Source organism: Engystomops pustulosus, chromosome 2, assembly GCF_040894005.1.
Source record: "Engystomops pustulosus chromosome 2, aEngPut4.maternal, whole genome shotgun sequence".
In the NCBI taxonomy this organism is placed as follows: domain Eukaryota; kingdom Metazoa; phylum Chordata; class Amphibia; order Anura; family Leptodactylidae; genus Engystomops; species Engystomops pustulosus.
This window is the reverse complement of record NC_092412.1, coordinates 48,442,957-48,461,911: the sequence shown is the minus strand read 5'-3', so window position 1 is coordinate 48,461,911 and position 18,955 is coordinate 48,442,957. Positions and strand designations below refer to the sequence as shown.

Here is an 18,955-nt window from a genome sequence, read left to right as displayed (position 1 = left end):
TTGCGAGGTTTTTCATTGCTACCATTTTGAGGACTGTGACCTTTGGGTCACTTTACAACAACATTTTAGAAATCACATAGAAAATTTTCAAAAAGGAGGCGTTTGTAGCCAGCAATAACAGACTTCATATTTTGACAAATAGGCATCACTGCGTCCCAAAATGCCGGAACAGGTTTGTGATTTTTACTGTTTAAGTTTTATAGCAGTTCTAGGGAAAGTGGGAGATTTGAATTTTTTTTTTAGACCCTCTAGGGCAGTGATGGTGAACCTTTTAGAGCCCGAGTGCCCAAACTACAACAAAGACCCACTTATTTATCTCAAAGTGCCAACACAGAAATTTAATTTTTGATTTATACTCCCTTCTGTCACAGTTTTCATTGATACCAGCTCCTGAGGCACCAATTTAGCAGAAAATAGTCCCAGGTACAGCTGTCACTTTAAAATACCTCTGCACAGCAAGTCCTGGGCTGTCTGGGACTGCAGGAAGATACCTGGAGTCATCTCTGGTGATGGCCTGGGTACCCACAGAAAGGGCTCAGAGTGCCACCTCTGGCACCAGTGCCATAGGTTAGCCATCACTGCTTTAGGGTACTTTAACCCTAGACAAACTGATTGTTCCTGCCATATACTGCAATACTACTGTATTGCAGTATTGAGCGGTTTTAGTGTTCATTACAATGAACAACTATCCACTTTGTAAGCCAACTACAAAGACAAGAAGTTGTCATGGCAACCAATTGAGACTCCCCAATGACGACCAAAACAAAGATGGCAGTGCCCACAAGTGGTCTTATAAATGCTGCTGGAAGCAATTGAAGGGTTGATACTTGGGTGCTAGTGGCGGGTGTTTCCTGCAATATGCAGCAAACCCCATCTCTATATGACAAGGGCTCACCCAAGTGGTAGCAGCCCTGTGCCATACATATACGGCACAGAGCGTGAAGAGGTTAATAGAAAACAGTTTGTTTCTGTTCAGCGTTTCCCTGCTTCTGCTGAGGAAGTCGCAATCAGGCGACGGAACACGTGGGGTGCCTTCGGCCACGGGTCCGAGACCTAGCTTTTACTCCTCCCACTAGGGCTTTCATGCTTAGCAACTTTGATCATTTGGGCTCTGCTCTGTTCTTACCTGATGGGATCACCTTTGCTCCCTGTTAATTTCTGCCTTGCCGATTGACCTGAATATTATTCCAATCCGGCTCCCTTTCCTGAGCATCTGGACCTGACAATTTAGTACCTTCTCAGGATAGAATTCAGGTATAGTTTTCAGGGCCTTACCCTTATTTTTTGTGAGGATATTGCATCCAAATATATTGTGTGTTGACCTGTGGCCGTATGTGGGTCTTTGTGACCAGACTCTGACCTACTCAGTTGTATATATGTGTATTTGTACACTTTTAAATGTTTTTAATCATGCATGTAGGATTTTTTTTCGGTCATTGTTTATGAATTGTAATAAAGTTTATTGACTTTTTAGCCTTTACACACTTGTTCTTTTTCTCTGTTTTGAATTAACAGTGCACTACCAATTGTTAATAGATGCAGATGGGTATTATATGCCGTGTATAGTTCATCAGTCCTAAATTCTGTCCGGTAAATCCTACACACAGAGCAAGTTTGCTTGTTCACCAAAGGCTTTGTTCTAACAGCCAAAATACTATATTATTCTGTCCATTCAGAGCATTTCTCTGCCAAGTCTAGGTTCACATGTCCATAATCCTGTTCTGCTCCAGTGAAACTTCAGAACGCAAATGCCAAAGGCGCTGCAACACTTTCATGATTGATAGAGATTCTATAATCAATAGGGTCCGCTCATCTGTCAGGTTTTAAGAAGCAGCAGATACACACATGGCTGAGGCTTCTTCCATTGTTCCCAAGAATTCTTGCAACAATTAAAAAGTTCCCATACTGAGAAGTAGGCCTGAATATGCTCATGTCTATATATGGAAGCCCAAAACTGACTATTGTAATCATTGTATAATTAAGGATTTCATTTCCACAAGTACTGAAGATGACATTGTGCCATCAACCAAAATTATACATGCGGTACCAAAAAAAAAAAAAAAAAATTATACCACTTTGAGTCTGTTATTAGATCATTGGGCACTATAGGATTTAGTGTTAGCGCATGCTGGGAGATGTGACAGGAATAGCTGTACAATGGGGCACTGGTAGCAGAAGGTTAGGATTATAAGAAACTCCCCTGCCAAGGGAGCAGACAAAAAAAAAAAAAAAGTTGGAACAATGAAAGTATAAAAAAGGGCTTAATTTTAAAAATATTTTTTTAAAAGGCAAATATTTTCACTTACCCCCAGTAGAGAAAAGAAACATATCTGGTATTCCAACTCTTGGACCCAGAGCCCAACACTATGGAAAGTGAGATGGTTGCAGGTAGAATCCTTTCTGTATTAGGTTAGGCCCCCAAGGTACAAGTAGGAGACCTTACTTTTATTCTGCCCTTAAAGGATTTCTCAAAGAAATCTCATTACTGACCAAGTTTTACTCTTTACAAAACATCTGTCAAAATAAAGAGCGTAAGAGAATGGATGAATGGGTCTTAAGATGGGCAGTTGCAGAATTGCTCTTTTCTAATGTGAACACAGCCCTACATGTACAGCTTTCCTATTGTAGGCATCAGAAAAGTTCTCAAAGCAAAAATAGAACAAAATGGCCCAAATACCCCAAAATATAGAAAAGCCCGTCAATCCCACAGGGATTACATCTAGCACCAGTCGAACAGCGGGTCCCTGCCCCCAGTGCGGAGGCCAGCACATGGTAGTGTGGGGTCACACTGGTGACAGCACTCTACAGTACAAGGGCGAAGCACATTATGCAGGGTCGAAGAGGGGCCTTGGGCCACGTGCCCCACCCCTCAGCCCAGAAACCAGATAATGTGAGGAAAAAAAAAAACAAAAAAAAAAAACCCAGGGGCCACAGCCCGACAAGAGCAGGATGATGACTGCCCCGACTCACCACCCAGACACCATGATACATTGGAGTGCAAGGTTTGAAGTGCACTAGAGCGTCAGAACCTGACTTCACACAGCACCCGAACCGATGCTGGTTTCACTGTAACCTTAAAGTAAGCAAGCTGCAAGTTACAATCGTATGTCTATAATGTATGTAACTATGCAACCAAGAACTTTCAAAAGGACATCTATCACCAGGTCAAGAATTGTAAACCAAGCACACTGACATACTGGTGTGTGGCCCCTCTGGCAGGATCTGCTCTTCTTTAAGCTTCTTATGCCCTTGTTTATGGAAGAAAAAAAATTAATTAATTAAAAACGATGCAAATGAGCCTGAGGGCCTCCAGGCTCCATTAACTCCTATAGAGCCTGGAGCCCCTCAGGCTCATTTGCATAATTTTAAAGCCTTTTTTTTTTAATTTAAAAACCAGGGCATAAAAATGCTAAAGGAATATCAGATCCTGCCAGAGGGGGCGCATACCAGTGTCAGCGTGCTTGGTTTACAATCCTTGATCTCGTGATAGATGTCCTTTAAGCAAGTAAGCAACAAGCTAATAAAACGTAGTCCATTGTTATCCCGATGTAACCAGATCTGTATTCCTGTTTTTAACAATATGCCTGCACTGTACACTGGAGGTGATTAAATTTCCGACAGGTTTTTGGTGCTACACGCACCCTTACCCATTACTGACCTACTCAAGCGTTAAGCCAAAGATTGGAGTAGACCTGTCTCTGCCTTATGGCTCTTTCACATTTCCATGAATCCCATCAGTTTGTAAATTTTTCATGCATGGGCTACATTCCCATTCATTTCTTTATTTCTTCACTGCTCTGTGATCAGCATGCGCCATTTTTCCCCACACATGGATTACAAATTTTGGATGAATCTATTTAACTTTTCTAGTCAGCTTCCCTCCCCCCACCCCCAATGATGGACTTCCCATCCGGGTTTCATGCCAGGTAGAAATGGGAATATCCCCTTAAAAGGATTCTACTCTACTTTTAGGGAACAACATTGACCCGAATGGGCAATATGACATCTGTTACGTTTGAAAACAGCCAGTCTATCAGACCACATGATAATCTAGCACAGTGATGGCAAACCTTTTAGAAGCCTAGTGCCCAAACTACAACCAAAACCCATATAAATTTCGCAAAGTGCCGATGCGACAATTTAAGCAGTAACGTATTACTCCCTGATCTGTCACATGTTTAAATTGTTTAGGCATCTGGGGACACCAATTCAGTAGAAAGCATTTGGATTATGATTGTAGCTTCCTTCTAGGGTCCTGAGGTGCCTGGGAATGCAAGAAACATTGAATCCCGTCTGGCGAGCTCTGCGCTCGGGTGATAGTGCGGGTGCCCATAGAGAGGGCTCTGAGTGCCACCCGTGCCATAGGTTTGTCATTACTGATCTAACACATCTTAGTTGGTTTACTTAGCGCCATAATTACAAACTTTTGGCAGAGTTTTTAAATAATTTCCCAATCCCCAGAAAACTTAAAAGGTGCATAACTTGACTTAGTCTAAAACTAGGGGCCAAAATGCAGCAAACGTCACCAAATTTTAGTGCAACTCCAGCCTTGATATAGAAGCAAGTTGCCGCCCCCCCCCCCCCCCCCCCCAAAAAGTAAATTTAAAGTTGAAGCATCTGGGCCCAACTAATAAAATCCACTTCTTCATGGCAAAAGAAACAACCGGTGGTCACTATAAAATGGAATCAATAATACTCCAGGGGCACAATAACTTTGACGCAAGAGCATATTTAAAAAAAAACTCTATTCTGCAGTATTTTTATATATGAAAGTTTTATAAGATGCAATATCCAAGGTTGTAGACTTTATTACAGCAGCATTCTGCTCTTCAAATATGGACTGAACTTTGTAAGAAATCTCGCTCACTGTGACACAATTGAATTAACAGATGTGAGCGTACGTTACAGATTGCTTGTTATACAGTATGCTTACCTAGAGTAATTTGAGAGCTTAGACGTTACCTAGGCCAAATGAAATAGTCAATTGGAAGCCACTGGATATTTTGACATAAAACCGAAAAAAAAAAAAAAAAAAAAAAAAAAAGCTAGAAATATTGAGTTTTTTTGCAGAGAACCACAAGTGAAGGTACTATTGAATTAACTTCTCCTGGGATATAAGTGGTGAATGCTGGGAAAGGGTGAAGGCCAACACATTATATAAATTTACACATAGATCATACATCTAAATAGTAACACCGCTTCGGAGATTTAAAACTGGTCAGGGTAAAAGTACACCGGCTAACCGTGCCAGCTAATATTTTATTATGTGTATGATACATTACATTTGCTGCTTCTCGGTATCAGCCAAAGTGTCAGGTTCATTACTAGACTAAACATGTACAGAAAATAAAATCCAGATCCTCGCTTGCTTTAGGTCGTACACCAGGAAAATAAATGGAAGTGTCTATATCATACCCCCTTACATTCCATGACCAAAAATAGGTCAAACTGGATCACCATGACATGATACAGCCGAGAACATGTAGATACCCACCCATTCTATCCCATCCAGCAAGGGTGGAAGTACTATCAGGCTCTATAGCAGGGGGTAATGAATATCATACTACATGCTCTTTGTTTGTGCAGGCCTATTGCCTTCTTTTTTTTTGGGGGGGGGGGGGGGAATTAGACCATGCCCCTTTTTCAGTGAACCCTGGGACAATGGACATTTGGACAACCCATAGAAGTTATAAGTAGCATACAGAACGGGGGAGGGGGAAAAAAATAAAATAAAAGGGTCCAATTTATAGTGACAACTAAAAATTGCAGCGGGTTAGTCACCAGTGATCACGCCATGACTAATCTATTGCAATTCCAACCCACGGGTCTCCAGCCCAAGTCTATAGAGACTTTCATACTTGAACAATATTATTCCTATTTATTGAATGAGATCTTGTGAAATGTGAGGAACTTGCAAATACAGTTTGGGGATTTTGTAGTCTTTTTAAACCCCAACACAAATTTTACCAAAAGCCAATAAAATGAGTATAGAATTTTATAAAATGTCATTATTTGTAATACAGGCAGTCCCTGGGTTACATACAAGATAGGTTCTGTAGGTTTGTTTTTAAGTTGAATGTGTATGCAAGTTGGAACTGTATATTTTATGTTTAATCATTTTATTGGATATATTTATATGACAAAAATCACAACAAAAACAGTGGACCCAACATGTAACGACAGTAATAAAAGAATAAAAGATAGTCACTTAGACTCGTACATTATACATCTTGAGCCTTGAAGACATTTTTCATACCGCATTACCGCAGATCTCAGCCTAGTGTGGGACTGTATATTTTATACTTGTAACTCCAGACAAAATATTTTTTTTGGTCTCTGACAATTGGATTTTAAAAAATGCTGGGTTGTCATAAGAAACAGGACTAACAATAAAGCTTCATTACAGACACCTGTGATAACTGTTACAGTTGATCATTGTAGCCTGGGACTAAAGTACAATAAATTACCAATATCCAGAGGTCCGTCTGTAACTAGGGGTCATATGTAAGTCGGGTGTTCTTAAGTAGGGGACCACCTGTATAGTGGCGTCTCCTCCACCGCCAGCCTCCTGTACTGACCACTCACACTAAATCTTCAGAATGTGAGCAGGCCTGCCCACGACCAAGTGTGGTCCAATAAAGTCCATCTGTGCTCTTGAGAAATTTTCAAGACCAAACCTAAAAATCACCTAAAAGAAAAACTACTCAGCAGGTCCCTTCAGTTCAGAGATTCGTGGCTCAGTCCAGCGAATCTGACAAATGCAAAGAGCAAGATTCTCGGACCGCACTCACAGGTTTCACATTAAAGAGCAGCGGAGAAAAACAGGTCAACAAGCTTCACATAAATTAATAGGACGAGGTAAACTAAGAAACATATGTGAGAAAAGGAATTTCTTCTCTACTCTGACATCTCGGAGAAGAGTGGATGAGGAGGAAGGATAATGGCCAGATTCCACGAATCTACTACAATACAAAAGGGAAGGAGCCGGAGAAGAAATTGCACAGATGCTGCACTAGAAAAGGAAGATTACAATTCACCTGTTAACCAGAAGCCATGTTATTCCTCATCTATACAAGACTGGACCAAAGGTTTCTTCAGAAGTCTGTGGATACCTGCACTTACACTGCTAGGAGAACAACATTGATACTTTGTTGCAGGCCTTTGCTTTGACCAAAGGTTTCTCAGCACAGAGATGCTGGGAATATATGTGTACACGGCTCCGTATAGTAGAATATAGAAAAGGCTATATTTAAAATCAGTAGTCTGGACATGGATAGCCAAAGACCTTGCAGTTTAAGGACATTCTTAATATTAATACACCATACCCCACACATTTGCAGAACGTCAGATCATTCATCCACAAGCACATTTTAAAATTGCAGCTTTTGGCAAAATATATTCTGTCTTTTTTTTATTTTTGCACAAGTCCACAGATGTGCAATACACATGGTTTAAATCATATATACTTTTATATTGCCTGTGGTCGACATATTAACGCTCCACTTATTCAAATGCAAAATACCTGGTTTTTGCGTTAACTTTACAATGTTTAAAACATTGTAAAGTTAACACCCATTTTCTTTGCATATTAGACAGCAGTAATCCTTTATCTTCTTATGGGGTAACCCTTATCTGAGCAGTGTGGAGATACACAAGCAAAGATATCCATCAAGAAGGAAAATTCACATTAGTGGGTCCCCTTCACAGCATGTCTAGCTATATGGCACAGGGGCCACAATATGCATAGGAGGGAGGTCACAATAGGATGGAGGACACAAGGCCACAATATGAAGGGAAGCAAGAGAGCAGTCACAATATGAGGAGGGGGATAGGAGTACAGAATGTAATATATATGCAGGGGAGATAAATAAGAGTGGGGAAACAAACGTAAAAAGGGAGGCCAAAATTAAAGGGGAGGTATTATATGTTGCAGAGTTGCATTATATGGGTCCTTAAGGGGGTTTGGCCACAGGAAGTGGCATTAAACTAGGTGGGAGCCATAAAAGTTGATATTATGTGTTTGCGGGTGTGGCAATAATGAGAAAAAAAAAAAAAAAAAACTTTTTATATCCCTTTCTCTAGCCAAAAAGTTTGGAGGCATGTTCAGAATAATGGGAGGGCATTTTGGCCCCCTTTTATTCCTTCAGTACAACTGCGATTTTCTCCTGCCATTGGTAGGTCAGCTCTCGGACAGATTTATCAAAGCATGAAATACTGTGCTAGCACTTGTCCGGAATAGCAGGTGTGCTGGACACCAAGTACACTGCCATGCAACAAATGCTAGGCATAAAAAGAGCACAAAAAGTCAGAAAGACCACCACTTATCAACACCAGGTTTAAAACACTAGGAGATGAGTTTGGTGCAAAAGTTAAAAACTCACTATTTGAGCCAACCCCTAGTAGACGTAAACCAGAAAACTGCAGGAAGAAATGTGGTGGAAATCTGCATGGTGGGTCATCTGGATGGTGGGATTATGTTAATGTTAAACTGCTGCAACATACAGAACTGCCAAAGCCTTTGAAGTGCTATATACAGCAGGTAAGCCACTGCATATACACTCAAACTCTTCTGCCGGAAAATGGTGGTTCTGGGTGCTTGGAAAATTTACTCAACTGAACATGGAATAGTTGAACTGAACAGGCATGCTGACAGAGATCATGCGTCTAACGCTTGTCGAGACGTTAAAGCGATTAAGCGCCATTACTCCCCAGAATAATTGCCAAGCGTAAAAGTACGCTTGGCAATTATCCCCTGTAGTGCGTGGGCTGTGAAGTCCAGAGCGCAGAGGAATCGTGTGCAGGACATAAGAATGACAGCGCACCGGCCGGCACTGCTCAGTACACACTACATCAGAGAATGGAGCTGCTCCGGGTAGCAGAGATGTCACATGAGGGGTGGGGCTTATGGGAAAGGGGTGTGGCTTTTTTCGCTGTGCAGGAAGTAGAGCTGCAATGGCTGCCGGCAAGTAGAACTGGTAGGGGGACTGTGTGCAAACATGTGTATGGAGGGGAGGGGGCTTCACACGAGTGGATATGATGGTTGTAGCAAGGTCAGGGAAGACATGCATGTTACATGGGGCTGTGTGTCTTACAGGTGCCGAGTTGGCAGGAGGTGTATGTTACATGGGGCTGCGTGTCTGGCAGGTGCAGAGTTGGCAGGAGGTGTATGTTACATGGGACTGCAAATCTGGCGAGTGCCGAGGTGGCACAAGGTGTATGTTACATGGGACTGCATATCTAGCGAGTTCCGAGGTGGCACAAGGTGTATGTTACATGGGACTGCATATCTAGCGAGTTCCGAGGTGGCACAAGGTGTATGTTACATGGGACTGCATGTCTGGCGAGTGCCGAGGTGGCACAAGGTGTATGTTACATGGGAAGGCATAGCAGAATCACACTGCATCTACACAGCAGCTTCTCAGAAACCATCTTCATTGGACAAATGTTAGAGAAGACTTACATAAAACACGTCCCTATCTCAGCTTCAGCATTTCCTCTGACAGTGGACAGGATTACATTGGTCAGATACAGAGAATGATCTCAGCAAACGTGGGAGCTACAAAGAAAATTCTTATTGCTCTTCAAATCGCTGAAACAGCCCCTACAGAATGACATGTTAAGGGATATGTGTGAGGTGGAGAAAAGGGAAGGTCCCTTTAAGCACAAGGACTTTTTAATATATTGGCCTTTAATATAATAAAAACAAAATACTTTAAAGAGATGAAATAAAGTGAATACAGCCGGTCCCCTACAGAACACCAAACTTAAAGACGACCCCTAGTTACAAACAGACCTCTGGTAATTTGTAACTTATACTTGTACAATGATCAGCTGTAACAGTTACTAAATGTGTCTGCATTTAAGCTATTTTGTTAATCCTGGTTTTCATGACCATCCAACATTTTTTAAATTCAATTGTCACAGACCAAAAAATTGTCTGGAGCTATAATTATAACTATACAGTTCCGACTTACAAGATGCAGGTTCTGTAGGTTGCTTCTTAAGTTGAATTTGTATGTATGTAACCCGGGAACTGCCTGTGCCCATGTTCAGGGAAAGTTGTAGTTCTGTTATGTGAATGCTGCCAATTTGCGGCCTATCAGCTTTAAGTGTAATCCTGCTTGTTACCATAATGTAGCGATGTCACTGTAAGAATCTACAGGATGATTAAGGTTTCCCACACATCTTGGATACAAGGGTTAAAATGACATCTGTTGTCTGTATTTTTAGATCAGTGGAGAATGATTTCACTCCGGTATAGTTGAAACATATGTTTCTTCCCGTCTGCCTGGTCCCTATAAACGGTCACCTCTGAGAATCATAATTTTACACAACTTTTGACATTTCTGGAAGACAAAGCTCGACTGGAGTTGACCACAGAAATAGTTGTAAAATATACATTTAAGCAAAATATTAGATAACCAAATCACAGCTTTTACATGTAATAACAGTGTCAGAAGTACACAATTATGTGTCAGCTCTCTCCCTTTACATTACCGTCTTGAATCAGGACACTGGTTATAATGTAATCACAATGCTTGTCAGACGGATACAAGATACAGCCACTATGCAACTCCAACAATGTCCCCACCCAACCCGGACAACCCTAGCAGCCACTAAGTGGATACAAAACAAGAAATTAGGCAAAATCTATTCCAAGTGTATAATGCATTACAGTCCAGCTACCAACCCAATAATTCAATGGGGAACCCAATAGAAAAGATGGAATTGCACAACATCAAATCAGAAGGTATTCCAGAAACAGATTTTACAAGGTTTCCAAAAAACACAAACCATCCATTCATCTACAACAAGAACCCTAGACTTAGAACAGCCATCATTCAAAACTTGTACATCTACTAGCAGCAGGACATACAGGTTTTCCTCACCTACACAGTGTGCAATGAGCCTGCAGAAGCTCACGGACCAGATTTCGACTGACGGTCACACAGCGTGTGTAAAAGATGCATGAGATAAGAGATGCAGCTCTTGTGGGAAGTGTAGTTCATAAAGTAACTGGACTCAAAGGTCACTGGGGACCATGGACAAACGTAATGACTTCCATAAGTTTCTACACTGTACGGACATACCCCATTATCCCACATCATGTGTCTAGGCTCCTTGAAAGTCAGACATTCGTGTAGAGGGAGTCATATGTTTTCCAGCATGGGCATATATAGACTGTAGAGGTCTTTTCCTGTGACAAGTTAGCTCCTTTCCACAGGATAGGGGCCAACTTGCTAATAGCTGCGGGGGTCTCAGAGATGGGACCCCCCACCATGTATTCCGAAAACAGTAACCCAGATGCATAGAGCAGCAAGTCTTGCATCTCTATGGCGCTCACGGATATCGCCAAGGACAGCATTCAACCATCTTCATCAGGACCAGAAAGAGGAATAGAGAAATCAGTGCATGTACAACTGGCTGTTATATTCATTGGGGGTACAAGGGACCACAGATTATGATCCGTGGGGGTCCCATCACAGATACCCCCCACTGATCAGAAAGTTATCCCTATCCTGTGGATAGGGGCTAGCTTGTTCTCACAACCCCATTAAGACTCCATAGATTTTGCCTGTAAATGTCAAATTTCTAAAGGAGGAGTTTAAATTCTGCGTAATGTGAGTTAATAGAAAATTTAATCTACATAACCACATACGAGCCTGAGATCACCAGTTAGATAAAGGGAAAGCAAGCACTGTACAAAATAGTCACGGACAACAGTGCAAATCATCGATGTCCCTTTAAAACAGCCTTAACCCACTGAATAAATGGAGGAGAAGGAGGACCTTCTGCTTATTCAATACATCATTGCTCTTGCTTAGTCCATTTGCATTGCTCACATCCCGGCGGTGACCATGAACATTATTAAATGCAGATGGAAACATTCAAATTGTTCCAAAGTTCTATTCATCCATTTCATTTGCATTGAAAATCATCTTTCAGCAACCCGTCCACAGCCATAAGGCAACATGGATCTGCAGGTTGTGTGAAAGCAAAGCAATGGGATACAACATGATATTGATGGAAGGGGCCCATTGGTGCATGTAAGTGTGTGGGAGCAGATATTATATCGGATATGGAGATGGATGTACAATGAACCCAATTCTTCACTTCCCTACAGGTAAAGAGTGTAGTCCTCTCAGCAAAAGTAACAGGCTTAAAAAAGGGGCTGTCCAGGTTACACCCCTGAAAATAGCCCAAAAGTAAAAGGATAATTACCCATCTGTTCCTCTGTGTATCCTCCATAAGTCCTCCCATACGGTTTCCCCACTTTAAGTACATGGCCGCTGCAGCCATGAGCCCAGGGGTATAACTACAGCATCCATAGCAGTTGCTATGGGGCCTGCAGTATCAGGGGGCACCATCATTCAACCTGACACCCTAAAGAATGGAGGATGTGCACAGTTATATACATATTATTATGCTGCACATTGTACAGTAGTGTGCACATATTCCACAGTATACAGCTACGGGGACAACTCTGTAAGGACAACGTGTGGTACCATACCTTCCGTAGCTGGGAGAAAGAAAGGACATATCCCATCTTTCCCCGCCATATACCACTACTGAGAGAAGCCGGGATGAGCAGCGCTCACCCGTTCCTCCTCTCCCCAGCGCTGACTTGTGCCCACCATACTACAGTACGGCAGGCACACGTTAGTGTGAATATAGCCCAAGTGTATAAATGTGTAAGTATACAAATAAGGGGTGGGAGGTCTGCTATAGGGCCCCTGCCTCACCTGCATGAGCCATATAACTAGTTAGGCAGCCATTATTCCAGTAATAGGATGCGACCACAGCTTATACTGTAATGATCAAAAGACTGGGAGGACGCACAGAGGCTTTGGTAGAATCCAGGGGAAAGGACAGGTGAGTATTAGAGGTATATTAAGCAACCTGAACAAAATTAAAAATCAGAACCCAAATCCACAAGTTTGCACAGAAGATATGGTTGGCTGTGAATAAAGTCACTTACGGTACTTTGAGATAGAGACCTTGAAGTCCAGTTCTTCTAGAGCCATCCACTAGCCAGGCGCTGCCCATATCCTCATGTGTTATGAAGTTAGTAAGTATACATCTTCCAGGAAGGGAGAGGACCTCAATGCCACCAGCGACAGCTTAAAATAACCATAGCCACCTCTGTAGAGAAGAAGATAAAACTTGGTCAGAAGCCTGCGCAGCCCTTCCCCACAATCTCCCCGCCTCAGCTCCAGCTTCGCCAACACAGTAAAAGATAGGGCTGTACAGCACCATGTACACAGACAGAGCGCAAACACTGGAGTAAATACACTAGGCTTTCATAACCTCTAAATAATGGATGCTGATAGATATGCGAGTGCCAGAAGGTAGACACCATTACGGATACGTCATTGCACATGTACGCTGCCAATCTCCTGTCTCCCTAGGGCCTGAGCGATCCTTTATAGATTTCTCTGTTGACACAAGTCTCTTCATATGTACATTATGCAATGATTAAAGACAATATTCCATATAGCACAATAAAAAACCCACCATATAGGCAGATAGTGTATGAGGAGGTTCCTATAATGCCAGGTTGTCACTGGACAAATACTTCTTGCTCCAAGTATTGTCAGCCACACAGTAGATGTTTCACGGGGTCATAAAGGGAGATCTCAGCAGGTTAAGCATCACATACCCCAGCTGTGGAGTCAGAGTTGTGAGACATTAGCATAAACCTGTGTGGAGTTGATCCAAATATTTTTGATGGTGAGGAAATTATGAAATTTTCTTTAAAGGTCTATTCTACAAATTAAATTGTCTATTCTTTTAAGGATTTAGACCAGGGGGCCTCATTGTCAAACTGCTCAACTATAATGGACCGCACCAGTAACCAGCTCCCTAGCTGCAAAATCAACCACAGTACAGTAAAAAAAATGCTACCCAGATGGTATAAATATCCCCGTACAGCAATACATACCACCCCAGAAACCAAATATTGCATTCAGAGCAGACAATAGTGAAGACCCCAGAGCAGATAAAAGCAGATAAGGACTCACCACTACCCGGCCTCCTAGAACAACAAAGGCTTCAGTTATGGAAGTGCTTATTGGACTTGCGGTCAACAGGGTGCGGGATGCAACTCAAAGTGCACAACCGGCCTCAAGAGGCCCGTCACAAGCTTTAATGTACAATATCAGCAGTGAAGCTCCTCCGATGCAGATCAGAGGAATAAGGCACTGGGAAGGACTGCTTACATTTATCTCAGCACTACTAGTTACCAGGAAAACAGGACTGTAAAGTACGTCCTTATGGACCAGTGGTTTAGGGTCCCAAATCAACCCTTTTTTTTTTTGTTAACATTAAAGCTGTAACGTACCAACACCAAGGGGGAGGGGGACAAGATCTCAAAATGTTCTACACCTTTCCAACAAAATATTCTCTTGGGGAGAAAACAATGTCCCATTCCTTTCGGCAATACATCTGAAGGGATCTGAGACTGTAGTGGCAGAAATATGTTTGAGCAGAAATATCTGTCAAAACGAATTGAGCTACAACGACTGCACAACTGGTTCAAACATGGGGACTCCCTTCGGTAAACCTATTTGCTACCCCAAAGAACTTGGAGAAAAGTGTCTACAAGTACAAATTCAACATCCCATCTGGATGCCTTCAGCCAGTCCTGGGATCTCTCTGAATATCACTGGAATTGGAGGAAATGCATAAGCCAGAGTAGTAAAAAAAAAAAAAAAATTTCTAAATTGTAAATTCTACCCTATCATTTAAAAACTTCAAATTTAGAAATTTTTTTTTTTTTTTACTACTCTGGCTTATGCATTTCCTCCAATTCCAGTGATATTCAGAGAGATCCCAGGACTGGCTGAAGGCATCCAGATGGGATGTTGAATTTGTACTTGTAGACACTTTTCTCCTTCGAGTTCTTTGGGGGTAGCAAATAGGTTTACCGAAGGGAGTCCCGAAGTTTGAACCAGTTTTGCAGTCGTTCTAGCTCAATTCGTTTTGACAGATATTTCTGCTCAAACATATTTCTGCCACTACAGTCTCAGATCCCTTCAGATGTATTGCCGAAAGGACTAGGACATTGGTTTCTCCCCAAGAGAATATTTTGTTGGAAAGGTGTAGAACATTTTGAGATCTTGTCCCCCTCCCCCTTGGTGTTGATAGTACGTTACAGCTGTAATGTTAACAAAAAAAAAAAAAAAAAATCTTTATTTGTCGATTCTTTAGTAATGAAGCACGGTTCTTTAGAGCTTCACAGATTGCTTTTAGCTTGTGGTAGTTTGAAAACATGAAGTCACAGTTCTACCCCTCCACCTATAATCTCTCCTCAGTCTGTTGGTGAAAAGAAGGATGTGTGAAGGATCAAATTCAGAGATGTGCCCAGGAACAGTGCTTCCATACTGGGGAGAAAGATGGGACTTCTTCCAATTAATGAACCAGCCCAGGGATTGTAACATCTTAATGGTTAAATGTCTGTGTTGGTTTTGTTCAAAATTAGAAAAAGGGAACTATTCTCCCTTCCACTATTTAGGGTGAACGGGGGTAATGTCCATATTCAGTAACTTTTGAATTTCTAGCCACATTGGAGATACAAGATCATGAGATGGTTGCTTGGTCACAAGGATATAGTTGGGTTACAAGCTAGAACTGACCTCCATTCCTCCCCTTTCTATCAACTGTAAGATCCATGGGTTCAATGTAATCTGAGACCACTGCAGATGAAAGTCCTGAAACCTCCCTCCCACCCTGGCATCATAGTTTATAGGAGGTATTGCCATTGTTATGGTAGCATCCTCTTCCTCTCCCACTTTTGGGTAGCTCTGCCTACCTTGTTTAAACTTGTTTCTATGAAGACATTTTCTCTTTTGAATCACAAAAAGGCTGCTTCTTTAGGGTTTGTCTAGTTTCAGGGAACCCTTACCATCTCCAGCTTTCTCCAAAATGTAGATGACCTCATGTTTGGAGGAGGAGAGCAGGGAGAGGGTACTCTTTGCTTCTTGCCCCGAGTATGGACAGGAAGACACTGGAGTGTGGATGCTGGAAGAGGGGCATAGAACTTAAAATCCTGAAAAATTTGGAGTGTAATGAAATCAATTCTAAAACTTCATGCATTCTACACTAATGCTGTGCATCTTTCTGCAGAAAAAATAAATTAATGAATGAAGTATGCAGTACTCTAAGGCCTCTTGCACACGAGCGAGTGCAGAAAAATAAAAAAAGACCTCTGATAACTGGAATGAACAGACATGCTGAGTGCATGCCGGTGATCAGAAGTTCAGCACTCAGATTTAATACATAACAAAAACACACCAAAAACTACAGCATGTGACCTTTTCCCTAAAGAAAGTCGTAATTTTAGGGTCCACCTGTGGGGTTAAAATGCTCACTACACCCCTAGATTTATTCATGGAGGGATGTAGTTTTCAAATAGGGTCAGTTCTCAGGAGTTTCTACTGTATTGTCCCCAAGGGCATCTACAAATGTTTTATAGTGCCAAAAAATGTAAAGGTCGGTACTCCAAATGCCTTTCTCTTCCAAGCCCTGCCGTGTCCATCTTGTAGATTATTGCCATGTACCCATGAGACCCTGCATGATGATTTTTGGTGTGTGTCTCCAGTGGCACAAAAATGACAAAATTTTGAGAAATTGCTAAACAGATTTTACTCGACACCATTCAATCTGTGTTACATTTGAGGCAGGATCTTATGGATTAAAATGCTCATACAACCCTAAATTCTTCGAGGGTTGCCCTTTCCTCAAAGGGGGTCACCATTTGAGAGTTTCTATTGTACTGGTACCTCAGGGGCACCCCAACACCAGTCTAGTGACAAGGGTGCTCCAAAAGCAAAATTTTGCTCCTTCCCTTCTCAGCCCTGCTGTGTGCCCAGCCTGTCAATTTTTGTGCCATTGCCGTACTCAGGACAACCAGCAGAATGATTTTTGTAGTGTTTGTCTAAAGTGGCACGAGTTGGGCCTGGTGAAATCTGTTGACAACATACCGTTAACACTTTTCCGACCTCTTGCTGACTTTAGACGTCAGCGGGCACAGGTCCCGAGACAGTTTCCTGCTGCTCCCGTGCTAATCATGGGAGCAGGGCCCGGGCTCCGGAGACCCTGGGGAGAAGGGAGATGCATTTCATTACCACTTCTCCATGCATCGCACTGAATGAGTGTATACAGCAGAGCCACAGGTGGTCATTTCCCCTGTAACTGAGGCTCTTATAGATGCCTCAGTTACAGTGGAATACTTGTGGAAGAGAAAAAAAAAAAAAAAAAAAGTAAAATTTCCTCCAGTGGTCTTTATGTCCCTCCATGTGGTCATAAAAGTAAAAACACAAAAATATTAACCTGTTCACGCTCCGCATCCAATATATCGAATGCAAGCGCTACTTGCATTTTGGACGTCACCATGTCACAAGGCTTTTGGTCACCAAAAATTTAGCATTTTTTTCAATGTCTTGAAAATCTTAGAAAATCTAATAAAAAGTGAAACGTTCTCACGTTCTGTTAAAAAAAAAAAATATATATATATATTATATATGGAAATGTAAGTTAAAACTGACATTTTTTTTTCCAATTTTTCCTAAAATTATTGAATTATTACCCCCCAAAAAAGAAAACTGTAGTTATGTTAGTAGTACAGGCAGTCCCCGGTTTACGTACAAGATAGGGTCCGGAGGTTTGTTCTTAAGTTGAATTTGTATGCAAGTCGAAACTGTATATTTTATAATTGTAGATACAGACAAAAAAAATTTGGGCACCAGTGACAATTGGAGTTTAAACATTTTTTGCTGTAATGGGACCAAGGATTATCAATAAAGCTTCACTACAGACACCTTACAGCTGATTATTGCAGTCTGGGAATATAGTAAAGCATCCATAGAGCTTCACCAGAGGTCAGAGGGGTCTGTCTGTAACTATGGGTTGTCTGTAAGTCGGGTGTCCTTAAGTAGGGGACCGCCTGTATAATAGTTTTGGTAATCAATGTCTCACGAGAAAAAACAAACAAACAAACTCACTCAAAATACAAAATAACAGAGATATCTTAAAGTGTTGGTAAGTTATTACCACAGGAAGAGCCACTGGTCAAATTTATTAAAAAAAAAAAAAAGAAGAAGACTGCGTCTTTGGGTGAAGTAGGTTCCTCCTTTAAAAAGAACTAAAGAACTAAAAAAAGTAGCTTATGAAGAACGCTTTAGAAAAAGCAAGAGCAACAGATTGGGAAGCCACAGCAAAATTATTGTACTTAAAGCTTTAAATATTGCCTTAAGGAAAACTGTAAAATTGCACATTTATGTGACACCTTCCTAAATAGAACATATATATTTCTCACACATGTATTGCACTCCAGGTTCAGTGATATATGCACTGGGAATATTCGCCTGTGAACACAATGTACTCTTGTCGTGTTGCCATGAAGTTTCATCCATGAGATTACAGCGAGCGTGCTACTTATCACACAACTGCATGTTATGTTATCTGTCCGTCACCACTCAGGCCGGTTGGACAGGGCTGATATAAGGTAATCAGCTTTAGACATGACTCTGCTGTATCCAAAGGCAACAAATTTTATAAAATGAGTGTCCTAATCTGGCCTTGTATACTGATATTACAATATCCAATAGGAATCTTATGCCCAAAGGCTGCTCATTATTTAAAAAAAAAAAAAAAAAAAAAAAGTAATTTTCACTGTGTATAATACAGCCATCAAACCGATTTCCTTCTGTGGAATCTTCCCAAAATGTCTTTGCCTGCATAGACTTACATTTCTGTAGAACACACACACCACCATTCACATTTTGGTGGTCCAAGATATGGCCCAACTTAATTGGTCTGAGTAGGTGCTGACCACTTTTTTTTGTAAAAAGGAGGAGTCTTGCTAGGAAGTAAAACCTCACATTTAATTTAAAGTTTTGAATATTTTGTTTAAATAAATGTAAGATTTTTATTTGAAAATGTTTATTTATATTTT

General features: G+C 41.4%; 1 long non-coding RNA gene across 2 annotated transcripts in view; it reads right to left on the bottom strand.

Annotated features, from left to right (window-relative positions):
• Positions 1-18,955, bottom strand: part of LOC140117613 (uncharacterized) — an 81,168-nt gene that overhangs the window by 26,374 nt on the left and 35,839 nt on the right. For both annotated transcript variants that reach the window (XR_011853043.1, XR_011853044.1), the window contains one exon: positions 12,980-13,143. This is a non-coding gene — a long non-coding RNA (uncharacterized lncRNA). The remainder of the gene's footprint in view (positions 1-12,979; positions 13,144-18,955) is intronic.